The 14,966-nt window shown below is 38.0% G+C and overlaps 1 long non-coding RNA gene across 2 annotated transcripts; it reads right to left on the bottom strand.

Annotated features, from left to right (window-relative positions):
- Window positions 1–1,031: 1,031 nt before the first annotated feature.
- LOC108888041 (uncharacterized) lies at window positions 1,032–5,834 on the bottom strand. 2 transcript variants are annotated; one of them, XR_001961734.2, is made up of 3 exons: window positions 5,429–5,834; window positions 3,715–3,793; window positions 1,032–2,177 (listed from the first exon to the last, which is right to left on the bottom strand). It is a non-coding gene; the product is annotated as an uncharacterized LOC108888041 (long non-coding RNA). The 2 variants fall into 2 exon arrangements; XR_001961733.2 differs by having other exon boundaries at window positions 1,032–2,183.
- Between the last annotated feature and the right edge of the window lie 9,132 nt (window positions 5,835–14,966).

Genomic DNA, 14,966 nt, shown 5'->3' on the forward strand with positions numbered 1-14,966 from the left:
ACCTGCATATTTGCACAGATGCCTGAAGAATAATTATTAGGTTATTAATTCATCAGATTCGGTTTTATTTATTATATCTTTTTGTTTTAAAGCACATATTAAATTTTCATACAACTTCCCATTAAATATATAAATATAATAATTAAGATGTCAGCTAACACAAAAGGTCACCTCTTGTCTTTTTGATTACTGTAAGTCAGTATCTGCATTAATCTTGTCTGTGTGTGAAAGGGAAATTATGTTTTTATGGCCACTGTATAATTGATGCTGATGTGAGTAACCACTTAAAAAGTGATGATATACCACTATCATCATAATTACCTTAAAATTCCACTGGGAAGTGAGGCTGGAGTAAAAAGAGACAACTCACTTCTAATGCGGTGTCTCATTACTTTTTTTTTTTTTTTAAACATTTTTTATTAATGTCACAATACAGTGAAGAATAAATGGCTTTTCCTTTTAATATGTTCCGGTAAACACACTGTTTAAAGCATGCACCCCTGGGATGCTGCTTTCCCCAGCTTAACAAAGCTTCAAGATTAATTCAAGTCATGTTTCAGTGGTGCACTTGAAGAAAGAAAACACCTAGAAACAACATTTAGAATAATCATTTCATTTAATGGAATGCATTGTCTATGGTACTATTACTATATTACTACTATAAAAGATATAGAAAACTTTAATTGCACAACTGCTACCAGGTTTTTAGTACAATTTATCTTTTTTTTTATTGTATTTAATGAGTTACTTTGTATGGCATAATCTTTCTTAAATTAAAACAGCTGAGACTGACACTGTCTCAATTAACTGAGAGCAAAATTAGTTGGAAGAGTGTTTGAAATATACAAAGGTATACAATTACTGTATGAAGTGTAGATTTTCAACAATATTTTAAAATACACTTTTATTGTAAAGGATCTAAATACTTACTCCATCACTGAAAGTCCCACAGTTGTATTGTATATTCATGAGGATTATATCATTCAACTTTAATTGGGATTAAAAACAGAAAGTGACAAAAAATTAAGGTGTCAAATTTACTTTTATGAACCAGTGTAATTTTTCATACAGTTAAGGAACAAATGGATCCTTTCCAGGCAAATAATGAGTGTGGAGAAACAACTGTCAGAGTTTCATGCTGGCAGATTCCCCAGACTATCCCAGACAGTAGTGCATGTATCATTCTCCAATCTAAGATGCACAATACTTTGGAATAAAATAACTCAAATGCTGTGTCATTTTAGGTCATTTCATTCATATCTACTATGCATGGAATTTCTGACTTTGGTAGCCCTCAGTGGTTGTGTCAGAAAAGATACTGTGACTTCTATTAAAAAAACCTGTGCCATAGGCTGTTCAAGGCTGCCAGAACCTTAATACATTTTTAATTTAAGTTTGCTAGTAAATTATTTCTAATATTATTTGCAATTGTTAATTCAGTACTACAATTACTGTGTTGTTTTAAATGGTATCAAATTTGGGAAAGAGAAAACACTAGCTAGCAAGGAAGTGAGAGAAGAACGAGACTGGTGTTGACATCCAACCTGGTGACATCAGCCCAATCAGTAGAATAAGAGAAAAGTAATGTCAGGAAGCCATTGCAGCCAAACAAATTCATCATGGCAGCCAGTGACACCAAAGGGTGAAATCACACTCATCTGTGCCAGTGTGCAGAGGTGAGGCCTCGTAAGGGGTTAACTGACAGAGAAGCTCATTAGGGAGCGTGAAACAGAAATTTGTGTTTATGAGGCCTTCTATCAAGCTCATTTACATAGACAGAGCTTGATAATGCAGACTGATATGTAAACTTGATGAATGAATTGGTAGGAGGATTCAAATTCAATTAAGATAATCTGAGTCTTCCAAGTGAAATACTTGTGAATCTGTGTACATGTGAATGTGCAAGCATGTACACAAGTGTCTCCAAAGTATCTTATCTGTGAATTACTTCTCTATACTTTTAACTGCTGGAGAGTATTTTCAATTTGCCCAAGAGTCTATTAGCACTCAGTTTCAATTACCAGCTCCCTAATAGATGTTGACACTGAATCTACTCCACTTGCAAATCCAGGAAGCTCACTTCTTCAGATGAAGAGGAACGTCTCGTCAGCAGCTGTAGCAGATGCTTTTGAGATTCAGTGTGACAGCACCAAACCAGATGGCCTGTAGAGTCTGACCTACATCTCAGGAAGTTAGAGGAGATGGTTAGAGGCTTGAAGTCGTGACAGAACTTGGAAAGAGCCATTCAGATTCAAAGCAAGCGGCACAGCGGGCTCACCCACAAGACTGGCTTTATTGTGTTTCCAATTACCTGCCTGCTACTGGAAGTGCAATTGGACATTTAGTCCTTAATTGAGTGAGAGTATTGTCTTAAGTTGTCCAACCTAGTTGAAAAAGTTTTTTTCAGAGGGTGGCTTAACACTCACAATACTTGATATTTGATGACAGAAACTACTTTTGCAAACCAAAGCAGACTTTAATATTTAATGCGTGGCTTGAAACCAATATGACTCCTCTTGCCATGATATCGTCTGCAAATACAAGGCGCCTAAGGCTTCGACATATTAACATTACAGTACTTGCTACTGTCAGAATGAAACACATGAAATTAAACTCCAGATAAATCAAATAATGTGATCTAACTGTTAATGATATTGTAAAAGTTCCCCTCACAGTGGAAATCACTTTGAATATCGACTCTAAACTTTTTTAGTGAACCTAATTTGCCCCTCATTAACACATATTATTCTCTGTCCTTTCTCTTTTTGACAAACTAATAATGTGAGTGACACAGGCAGTGAATGTACGCATTTAAGCAATCAATTCAAAGGGATCACAGGCAAACTGTGGGTGATTTTTATTCTCCCAGCGTAATGATACTTCTTGCCAGACGAAGTGTCAAACTGGTCTGCAAAATAACTCTCAATTTACTATTTCCATAAAGCTGCTGTGAAATACACTTTTTCCCTCTGATTATGTAGTCGATTTCAAGAAAAAGATATGCAGTGTCTGACAACTGTATTTAAATTCAAAGTAAAGGTGAACACCAACTGAAAAAATGTTAATATACTGATGAAAATGCTGCCTTTGTCTGTTGACAGAGTGAACAATATATACAGAATTAATTGGCAAACTTTTTCATATTTAAAGGGTTGCACTGAAATATATTGTTTTCAGCTACAGATAATATTTTACCCATGATATAATCACCTCATACACTTAAATTCACTTACATTTGTAATTTAAACCTGATGGTTTTGGCATTTCAAACAAGTCTGGATAATTAGAATTTCTATGTGGTCAAATCCACAGCCTACACAGCGTGCAGTGCCGCTGACTGTTAAGGCTTCTGTCTTATAACATGTCAAGGGGTGCAGGATGCCACCACACTTGCTGTGAATTCAGACTAGAGATAACAACTGCTCTGTGCCATCAACACGTTGACACAGTGACATTCTCCATTTCACAAGGCCAGGCTCGACACCTGTACCTCTCACCCACACATTCACAAGGTGTGAGGTGTCTCATTGACATATTGTGTTCCCTTGCTATGAGCCCTAACCTTAAAGGGGCACTGCACCACTTTTACACATCAAGTTCTTGTCACAAGGAGAACAAATCCACTTATGCCAACAACTGTTCAATGTCATCTTTGGCGCTGGGTAACACAATTCCTGCATTTTAAACTGGTGTTTGAAAGATGCTGGCACTTACCAGGCAGAGAGCATCTAATGAAAGATGCTATCAAGTTGCATTATGGGACGTGCAGGATCCAGGGTTTTTGGGATGTGACCTGTGTTAGGGAATAAATATCAGGATATCTCCTCTGCTGCTTCAATTTTGACCATTATAGTGAGGTGCAATAGTTAATCACTATGGTTCCCCATTAACTGTTAGAATTACATGCCTTATCCAGCCTTTATCCACCTAAATCTTGATCTAATTTTAAGCCTAAAACCAAGTCTAAAACCTCAGTCAGTCTTTTAAGGATGTGAGGATCCTTAAAAGACTGACAGACCAAAAATGTCCTCCTGCTGTAGAAATTTCCCCTTATGGTCTAAAACTCAAATCACTCCTCACAAACACAGAAGTGCAAGAGTAGAGACAGGCATATACACACACACACACACACACACACACACACACACACACACTCTGCTTGTCACACAGTTCTTCAGATCTTTCAGATTTCTGCAGTATGTGAAAAAAGCTCAACCTGTCTGCAATAGTAATATTTTTAAATGTGGATTTGAGGCTGTGATCTTTTGATAATGTGTGTCAAGCTGTAATGGAAGGCCAACTGAAAGTGTGGCTCTCTTTCAGTCGCACCTTGAAAGTAAGTGAACATAAACTGTAACTAAAATGGCCACGAATGGTCAGTTTTTAATGCAGATGAGGGAAGACACAGAAACATACTGTATTATTGCAGTTAGAATGTCAAGGAGATGTTTCGCAGTTTTCCCTGAATATCATTTTTTTAAATAGCAATTCTGAGATAGGACTTGGGAGGCAATATTGGATGTTGCACGATTTTGAAAATTACTTTATTTAGATGCTTATTGAATGAACTGCTACTAATGACTGTAGTCACGTGAACAGTTGAACATCTTTGGCGTCTAATTTGTTATTTTGAATCATGCTCAGCTTCTACAATCATCCCTCAACCCCTGGGTCAACTCAATCACCATGACTGACAGAGCGTTGACAGCTACAAAACAATCAATACTCCCACCAAATGAGGGGACTGGGTTGGTGTAGAATATTAGAGGGTTTCACGTACAGTTAGCTGTTTACGTTCCACAAAATGTCAGCGTAAGTCATCTGTTTCTGTTTCTGTCTCAAATCATTCTGTTCAGTACGCTTGAGCCACAGGGTGCTGATGTTTGTCTGGAATCCGGTGTGTATATCTCTTGTGCTTCCTGACTGAAACACGCATGAGTACGCGCATCTCATCCCTCAGTAGCATGATGTGCAATGCAATGCAAATACTGTACTTCAGGCAATTTATATTAACATATTAGCGCTCCTCTTGTAAGATTTACAATATCGTTCATTGCTTCATTGCTCATTTCCATTTCTCATTTCTTGGCTACATTCCTCTCACATTTAAACAGTTCTATTCCTGTGGTAGGGCGCTCTGTGTGCAACATGACATCGTTTCCTATCACACACTGAGACAGATATTATTATCATGTACCTCAGAGGAAATTATGGCTTCTGTCCTAAAGGTACGAACACTACAAAATCAGTGATCACTGAAGCAATTCACTGTTGAATATCTGTTAAATTTATGTAACCCTTTCACCATCAGCTCGATAGAAGTTCAATCTCTTAGTGTTAACTACATGAGGTAGTAAACCCCATTAAAATCAAACCAGCTATCATATGATGAAAGAGACATATCCAGGTAAAAAAAAAAAACTCCTACCGCTCCGGTCTCTCGGTCTGAAGCAACACGGCAGCGATGTGTAGCACGATCCCCAGCATTACGTAGCAACAGCGAGAACGTCCTTCCTCAGCACCCGACAGACACCGGTAACATCCACTGAAGCTCCACAGGTCGCCAGTCCACTCCCGATGTCCGTACCGGCAAGAATGCAGGCGACTTCTCTCCCGCAATGGCGGCAGCTAAGCTAACTCAGCTAGCTTCTTCCAGTAGAGATGAACACATGCTTTGTCTGCAGCAAACAGTCCCAAAACTCACCCTATCAAGAGCGGGATGACTGACGAACCATTCACGATCATACAGTGGTTACAGGGTTAAAACACAATTAACACGGCGTAGTCTGAGGCCACTCTCCGACATGTGTGATTCTGTGCCACGTTTCCCGCTCGATTCTTCTTCTCCTCCCTGTTACGCAGGTGAACCGGAAACGTAAACTCTCTCGGGTCATTTACTTTCTACCCTAACAGAAATTACTTTTTAAAATTTTTAAAAAATCTTTCTTTACATCACTAAACAACTATAAAATGTATTTAAATATATATTTTCCAACAGTAAATTATTTATGCTTTTTAACCTATTTAATTCAAATTTACCTCCATGTAATATGAACTTAACCGTGACAGCTGAAAATTATCAGGCATCTCATTGATAAAACAAAATAACCATATCTTCTAGGAGGCATAGAAAAATAAATATAACTGACATTCCATTTAAATAAATACCAAATGGTGGGCTGGTGTCATGAGATCAATTACAGGTGCTTCATGCAAATATGACTCCAATTCAGTGATAGACTGGAGTGGTCCAGGGAGTAAATGTTAATTTTTTAAAAGACTCATATTAAGAATTCGTCAATTATCAGTTAGTCATTAGTAGCAGCCTTAATGGTCTCACTCAGATTAAACTCTTTTTGCTTGTACCATTCATTTTTGGAATAAGGTCTGTTACTATAGAATAATCCACACAGATATTGAGTACATTTAAAAAATGTATCAACCTTGAGGGAGCCCAAAGTAGAAAATATAGAACATGCTATAAATGTTTCATGTTCTCATACATGCTGTATGGGCTGCGGACAGTGCATTATCAACCAGCAGCGTATCACAACAGTGACCTGAATGTTTGCCTCATGTGAAAGATTAATGAAAAAGTGCACAGCATGTCAGTCATGCTCCTGCCAAGAAAATAAAAAGGCCTGAATGTATTTGAGCTCTATATTTATTCCTGAATGTGAAATACTGTCATGCCTGAAGATATGTTTTTAATCAAAAGTTAAAGGATTTGAGGGGAACTTTAACTTGTGGAAGACAAGTCCGATCATGCTGTTAATTATCTGTTGTAGGACTGAAAGGGAACCGACAAACTTTAAAAGAAGAATTAAATCTGGTTGAGTATGAGAACATTTAAAGGTTTGAACATGAGCATCACATACTGCAGAGAAACTTTATCCCTGCAGAGAATATATCTGCATATTTACACTTCCATCTGCACTCGATGATTTCTTTTTGAACCCTTTATTAAAAAACAAATTTAACTCCAAGAATTAAAATGTGGAAATAATCATTTTGTTTTTCAGAGAAATGATTAATGTTTTATGACAAACCTTGTTTAAAATGCTGGAAAAAGCACAGCAGGAGTTCTGCCTCCACTTGCATGGTATATGCTTTATAGAATAAGAGTGTAATGAATCATCCAAATGCAGTTACCCTGATAAATTGTGTGGATTTACACAAGAGACAGTGAACTAAAAATTTGAAAAAATAAAGTGCTCTGTCAGGAAAAGGTTTTGTTTGAATTAAAAAGGGGAAAATTGCACAAAAAGAAAACACCTAGCCACTCAAAATGATGCTGTGAGCACCTTGTTGTCAAGGAGCAGACAGAAAATTCATGAATTCTTAACATTTGTGCTTCTAAGGGACCAGTTTTCCATGTAATGTCCAAAAGGAAAAGTTTGACAAGATAAAGATATGGTATTATCTTTTTTTTTCTTTTTTTTCTGAATTTATTTTGTAACCAAAGATTGTAACCACTGATGCCAAGGCTTTCAATGGGTCTTTGACTGCTCTTTAATCGCTACAAATTGTTGGGGCTACATTTGTGATGGAGCAGACTCAGAGACAGTTTTGTGATTATGGTTGGCAGGGGACAGGCAAGCACAGGTGGAGACTGACTGTAGGTTTGCGGGCTGAATGGTGGACATACAGATGAACAGACTGAGGTAATGTGTGTGGAGTTGGCAGGGCAGTGGCTGCTTCATTAGGTACACCTGTTCAACTGCTCGTGAACGCAAATATCTAATCACCCAATCACATGGCAGTAACTCAGTTTATTTAGGCATGTAGACATGGTCAAAACGTGCATCAGAATGGGAAAGAAAGGTGATTTAAGTGACTTTGAATCTGGCATGGTGGTTGGTGCCAGATGAGCTGATCTAAGAATTTTAGAAACTGCTGACCTACTGTGATTGTCCCGCACAACCATCTTTATGATTTACAGAGAATGGTCTGAAAAAGAGAAAATACCCAGTTAGTGGCAGTTCTTGGAGCGAAATGCCAAAGGTCAGACGAGAGTGGCCTGAACTGCCTCAAGCTGATAAGAAGGCTGCAGTAACTCAAATAACCACTCATTACAACCAAGGTATGAAGAAGTATGCATCTCTGAATGCACACTGAACACACTGAACCTTAAATCAGATGGGCTACAGCAGCAGAAGACCACACCAGGTGCCACTCCTGTCAGCTAAGAGCAGGAAACTGAGGCTACAATTCACATGAGCTCACCAAAATTGGACAACAGAAAATTGGAAAACGTTGCCTGGTCTGATGAATCTTGATTTCTGCTGTGACTTTCGGATGATCGGGCCAGAATTTGGCATAAACACCATGAAAGCATGGATTCACCGTGCCTTGTATCGATACTTCAGGCTGGTGGTGGTGGCGTGATGGCGTGGGGGATATTTTCTTGACACACTTTGGGTCGCTTAATACCAACTGAGCATCGTTTAAAAGTCACAGTCCACCTGTCGTTGCTGACCATGTACACCCCTATGTGACCATAGTGAACCCATCTTCTGATGGCTGGTTCTAGCAAGATAAAGCTCCATGTCACAAAGCTCAAATCATCTAAAACTGGTTTCTTCAACATGGCAATGAATTCACTGTACTCAAATGGCCTCCACAGTCACCAGATCTCAATCCAATAGAGAATATTTGGGATGTGGTGGAATGGGAGATTTGCATCATGGATGTCCAGCTGACAAATCTGCGGCAACTGCTTGATGGTATCATGTCAATATAGACCAAAACCTCTGAGGAATGTTTCCAGCACCTTAATGAATCTATGCCACAAAGGCAGTTCTGAAAGCAAAATGGAGATCCAACCCAGTACTAGAAAGGTGTACCTAATAAAGTGGCCAGTAAGTGTATATTAGAGTACTGATCTCACAACTTGATAGTTTCTGCTCCCAGTCAGAGGATTTGGTTGGAAAATTCCAGCCGAGGTATGTGACTATTAGGTTATATTCCATCTAGCAGCCTAAATCTGTACGTGGAGACATTCAAACCATATTGCTTTTATTGTGTTTTGACAGGAAAAAAAACAAGGAAAAGCTTTTAAGCCTCCATCAGATTGAAGCCACTCTCTAGGTCCTTTGCAATCCCACTCAAATCAAATTTCTAGTACTCATTCTGGTTGCTCAAATTGAATTTTCATTTTTCACCAGCTGCAAAATGACATGTTTTTTTTCTCTCACAAGCATGGTTAACTAAACATAAACTACAGCATGAAACATGGCTGCACACAGTATATCATTGTTCGCCATTGCTGATACTGTCTGCTGTAACAGAACAGTTCAGCATGAAAAATATTTTCCCCCTTCATTTAAGTTATGAAGGGATAAAAAACATCTTTTCACAACTATTACAAGGTGCTGCAGTACACAGAGCACTGTCAATAAAAGCGATGTGTCAGAACATTCAAGTAATTCTTAACATCCTGGAGTTCCATTTAAAGTTTGAATGAGTGTTTCTATAAACCAGTCTTCCATTACTCTGTATGACCCACTTCACATTCCCAAAATGAAGCTTTATGTTGGCCAGTGGTGTGTTTAAAGTTCTTGTCGGGGAGGGATTACTAAAATGACCTTGAGAAAGTTGCTGAGCAAGGCATTGGTGTGGTTGCTGTAAAAGTTTGAAAGTCCATAAAAATGTATTCACTCGCATTTTCAAAAGTCCTTCAGTGTCCTCTGACAGAAAGACTTAAAAAAAACAAGGGAACAACTACATGATCATCACAAATTGCGAATTCGACATTATTTTTACACCTTCTCCAGACAGCTACACAGCATTTTTCTCCCCCTCAGTATTGGGTAAACTGAAGGTGTTGAAGGTGACATTCTGTTTTCAGCATGTGGATATTATTTCATTTTCCTCCAATAAAAAAGATATGACAAGATTTGTATACTTTCTGTGTGGATGTGTGTGTGTGTATGTGGGCAGATTCTTTTCCCATATCATTGTGTAATCACACTGTATCTTCCCTAAAACTTTTTTTTTTCAAGATTTTCAACACTGAACCCCTTACTTGAGATGCATTAAAAACCCTCTGACCCATAAGTAACCTCTTACTTTTTAACAAGTAATCAAGCAAAGAGAGCAGCAGCTGATTGGTTGGACAAGGACTGCAGGAATGGGTCCAAATTTGCAAGCCTGGCATATGAAAGATTGTAAGAACATCTGGCAGTGCTGCTGTCAGCTTTGCTAAGCTGTCTGACTGGAGATGTTAGCATTCTGCCTGCTGTACATGCAGGGAGCTTGCTAGCTGGCAGTAGCTGTCCCTCATAATACATAATCATCCTGTAATCAAGAGCAACATGCCAGGTTCTTCAGTGGATCAAAGCAAAATGTGTCTTGTTCTCATTTTTTTTATGCCACGATGACCTACTGTGCAAAACACACACACATCCAAAGTTTTCTGTGTCCTTTATCTCTCTGAGAGAGTCAGGTGACATAGTATATGGAGCTACAAAGTTCACATTAGGAGGAGGCTGGGGTGGAAGAATGAGTTGACAAATCACAGGACTTTCACATGGGAGATTGCTGTTTGTTTCCCACGTGAAACTGGTAACAAGCATCGTTTCTTTTCATGACCTTCCACAACCTTAATTGTGTGGTTTAACATTGTAACCATGTTGATGAAGGTCCTCTAAGTATGTAATGTAACCTAAACCATGTAATTTTTGTGCCTAAACCTAACCAAATGGTGACCATTTCACAACCAGTGTAATCAAAGACTTCAACTTAATTTCCCACTCAATGCTTTAGTGTAAAAACTAAGCAGTTTGGTGAGCAAATTCATTTATGTTTTTCAAGTTTTACTTAATTTAAGCACAATAAGAGCACACAAAATCTACATCTATGGTTTCTGAATGCCTTTTTGAATAGTTACAACCTTTATTTCTGCCTGTGGTTTCTCTTGACCACTTTCCACTTTATAATGAACCATACAATTCACCCTACTAGCTATTTTTTGCAACAGTTCAACTCCCAGTGTGCACACTTCCTCTAAGAAAATGATCTGCACGGGTGGCTCCACTTACAAACTTCACTGCAGTTTAAAGCCTGGCCCCGAAATCACTTCAGGCATCTTGATTTTTGAAGAACACATTCACATTTTCATTCAGAATACATTCACCCTGATTAGGCATGGTGTTGTGTTAAAATGACCAAATGTTTTTAGGTTATTTGTTCACAACTGGCAGCCGCACAGTATCTCTTCAGACATTTGGCTCCTTTACAACAAGGACCCACAAGCTCCTTTGCATCAATGAAACAATCATAAAATTGTTCAACAAAATGAAAAGCAATCAGCAGGAGTCTTACCTGCCATGATCAGTCAACCATGTTTTCCTATAAAATATAATAAGCAAAAATCCATACAGTCAGTAATTGGATTTCAGGGGAGGGTGAAATTAATAAAGATATTCCCTTCTATGCAACACTAGATGGAAATCTGAGATGTGTGTGTGTGTGTGTGTGTGTGTGTAAACAGAGGGCCGTGCACGCTGAATAATTTTATAATGCCTGTTTCACTGTCTCGGTATGTGATATCTTAAGTGGTGAAGGAAAATTAAAATTCATGTAGAGATGGTAATATTATACTGTGGAGCCAATTGGATTTGAAAGTCATTTGGGTCTGTTTATGACTGGAGGATGATGTCATTGGGTGGGATGTGAAGAATAAGTAATTTTTTGCAGTTTCACATCCAATTTAGCTAATCTATTTTGTTCCAATACCGTACCTCATAGGCTTTAACCTTACACCTCACCTCACTATACAGCACCAATGGGGCTCACGAAGTTATTACAGCCTCAATCGGATCTTTTTGTAATGAGATAGTGGATGAATATGTGGATATCAGAAAAATCGGCTTGAGAAATGGCTTAATATAGTTAAAGACTCATGCTGGATTTGAGTAATCTGGTGTTGTGAAGAAAGACTGCTGCCACAGCAGGGCCAGAGGAGGAGTTAAAGAAGTAAAATCTCAAAAGAGCCAGGTTTAAAGGGAAGACCAGACACTTGTGGAGGGAAGGCTTAAATCTCTTTGAAAAATGCTGCTTCTTTATTTCAAATTGCACTTGGTCAAGGTACAATGTTTAGCAATACAAATAAACTATATACATTAAGTGGCCAAAAGTATGTCCATGTGTCATCCTAAAATCATGTGATAACAGCCTCCACTTTACTGAGAAGGCTGATTTTGGAATCTGACAGCAAGGATTTTCTCCCATTCAGCCATAAGAGCATTAGTGAGGTGCATCACTGACTGATAAAGTCTGGCTCAAACTGGGAAAACCAATTCTTTACTGAAGTGGGTATTCAAGGTACTGTCCTTTCCCATATACACTAGTGAAGCTAACAATATGTGACAAATAAGCCTGATTTGTAATAGTTGTACTAAATTGTTACTAAATTCTACTATAAATTTACTCCCAAACTCAGTGTTGATATTTTGGAAAACATCACAGGTGACATGGGTTTCAGGCATCAAGGGTTGGCTGAAACATTTTTGGACAAAGGTGGTGCTAGTGCATCTTATAAAATAAGGCATGAAGTGCATTAAAATCTCCACAAGTTAATGCTGTGCATCCACAGATATTTCAACTTCAGTTCAGTCTCAGTAAAGAAAAATGCCATGTCTTTGCCTTTCTGAGTGTCTGAGAAAATCAATCATATGAAAGCCCAAGAAAATTTATCTTCTGCCCATCTGTTACTGTCCCTGCATTTTTAAAAATAGATGAAAGAACAGAAATGGTAGGGATGACAGACATGATGGAAAAAAAAGATGAAAAATAAACATCTTGCATCTTCCAGTCCTGCTTAAATTTACACAGCTGCTCTGACAAAGAGAGAATCAGCTGATTTTAATCAGTAGTTATTCAGATTCAGTAGTTATTCTTTTTTTAAAATCTAAATAAATATATCTAAGAGAATAAAATCTGGGAAATTGAAAAGCAGGTTATTTCAAACCATAATATTTGGTATTAACCAATACACAAGGTCTGATGCAGAGCCACTGATGACAGAGGAGGCTGATGTGTGAGAGAGCAGGTATGTCTTGTTTATTCTCTGACCCATGCTACAGATGGCATACACATTTTATCCTCCAAAGGGAACAGCATTGAATTGAATTGTCCCAATACCACCGCATTATACAACATTGATTAAAACTGTGCTCATTTTGTCCCATTTTACCCTCACTCAGGCTTATACCATGCCTTCCCCCCAATGTTGGCTTAGAGGCAGTGTGGGATTGGCTCCATGGCCCATTACCCCCATTACAAAAAATTCTAATTTCCTCTCTTAACCCTGGTGACATCTAAATATACAGATGGTTTCATTTCTATCTCCTGGGATTTTAAGATATTCTTTTCTATTGGAGGAGAATGGGATTACGTTTTTGTGATGCACATGTGTCCTCAGAATATCCCAGACACTCAGGATAATCCACACAGCTCCTTTCATAGGTTTAACGGTGACAACTTCTTGAATTTTCTCAGTTTCATCTTGATTTTTCACAAGTGAGATTTTCAGTGCTTTGAGCAAGAAAAACTGAGATTCCCCTCACTTCCATTGCTGTATCGGGTTGACTGCAAATACAGTCATGCCTGCACATAAAGCTATTTGTATAACTAGGAGAAGATATTTTTCTGTATGATTTGAGTGAAGTGACCCTTTAAACAAACAAGTGACCCTTATTTTAAATGTCCTATCCAGCATTTCAGAAACCACAGTGTGTCAGCACACACACTCGGCTGTGGGAACTATTATTTGAAGAACAGTGGATGATGTATGGCTATCTACTAATAATACCATAGCTATTCCCTTATGGCACATTAACTCATTTTTATGGTTTCTTATCCAAACCCACTGCCTTCTCTTACTAATACTTCAGTTGTTACCTTTGTGGCCCAGATAATTTATTAACCTAAATCTTTGAGGACGCAGGTAGTTAATAGTAGCTGCAAATCTACTCCAGCAGCTACAGGGTGGATCCTCGCTACCTGGCACTGCTGTTGGAATATACTGTGCCTGCAACTATGCTTACTTCTGTTATTTCCCCATGATGCAGTAAAGTGTAAAAACTAAACAGTAAAAGGTCATATATCATAAAGCCTGTGTATACGTTGTTTTTCTAATCTAAAATCTTCCCCTTTCTGTCTTAAGGTATACCCACTTAAAAATAATACCTATTCATCCGCACATAGTACACTGCATATTTGATATATAGCATTATTTCTCCTAGAAGTTAATGAATTGATGTTGGTTCATTTACTCCAAATTGTTGATATTAGGGATGTTACACTTTATGAACTAACCTTGAGAAACATTGTTATATCCTGATTGGATATTTCTAAGTATCGCTGACACTATTGTTTTCACTTTGCCATCATGGAATACTGCAGAGCTGGTATGTTGTCACACACTAGATTGCTCTAAAAAGTTAAGCTTTTTTATTCCAAAGTTTTAGACTAATACATTTCCCCTGTTCATTCACTGACCCCTTTTAGCTTTTCTGGCACATGTTGCCGCTTCCCTCAGGGAATATGTTTCCTCCACAAGCAATTTCCTCTTTTCTAATGCTTCTATTTTTTTCATTGCAGGTTTGCCTGTAAAGATAATAACCCTATATATATAACCTCAAATTATACTTTTCTAAATTGATTCTTTAGCAATGTACACCCAGGTTTTACATTCAGTTCTTTTGTGTTATAACACTTTGTTAGCAATTGTTTTTCTCTGTCTAGATAGAAAATGCACTGCTAAGAATTTAACACCATTGGCTAAAGCCAGAATTCCAGACTGAACCGTAGATATTACAATTTTACCTTCAATGACAAATTTCAACTTTATATTTACATTAATCCATCTCTGTGTGCAAGCATTGCAACAAACAATCCTCCAAAACCCCTACAGGTTTCTCTAGCACTGTCTCAGCCTTCTCTTTGTGATGGTTTCCCTT

Source organism: Lates calcarifer, linkage group LG2, assembly GCF_001640805.2.
Source record: "Lates calcarifer isolate ASB-BC8 linkage group LG2, TLL_Latcal_v3, whole genome shotgun sequence".
Taxonomy (NCBI): domain Eukaryota; kingdom Metazoa; phylum Chordata; class Actinopteri; family Centropomidae; genus Lates; species Lates calcarifer.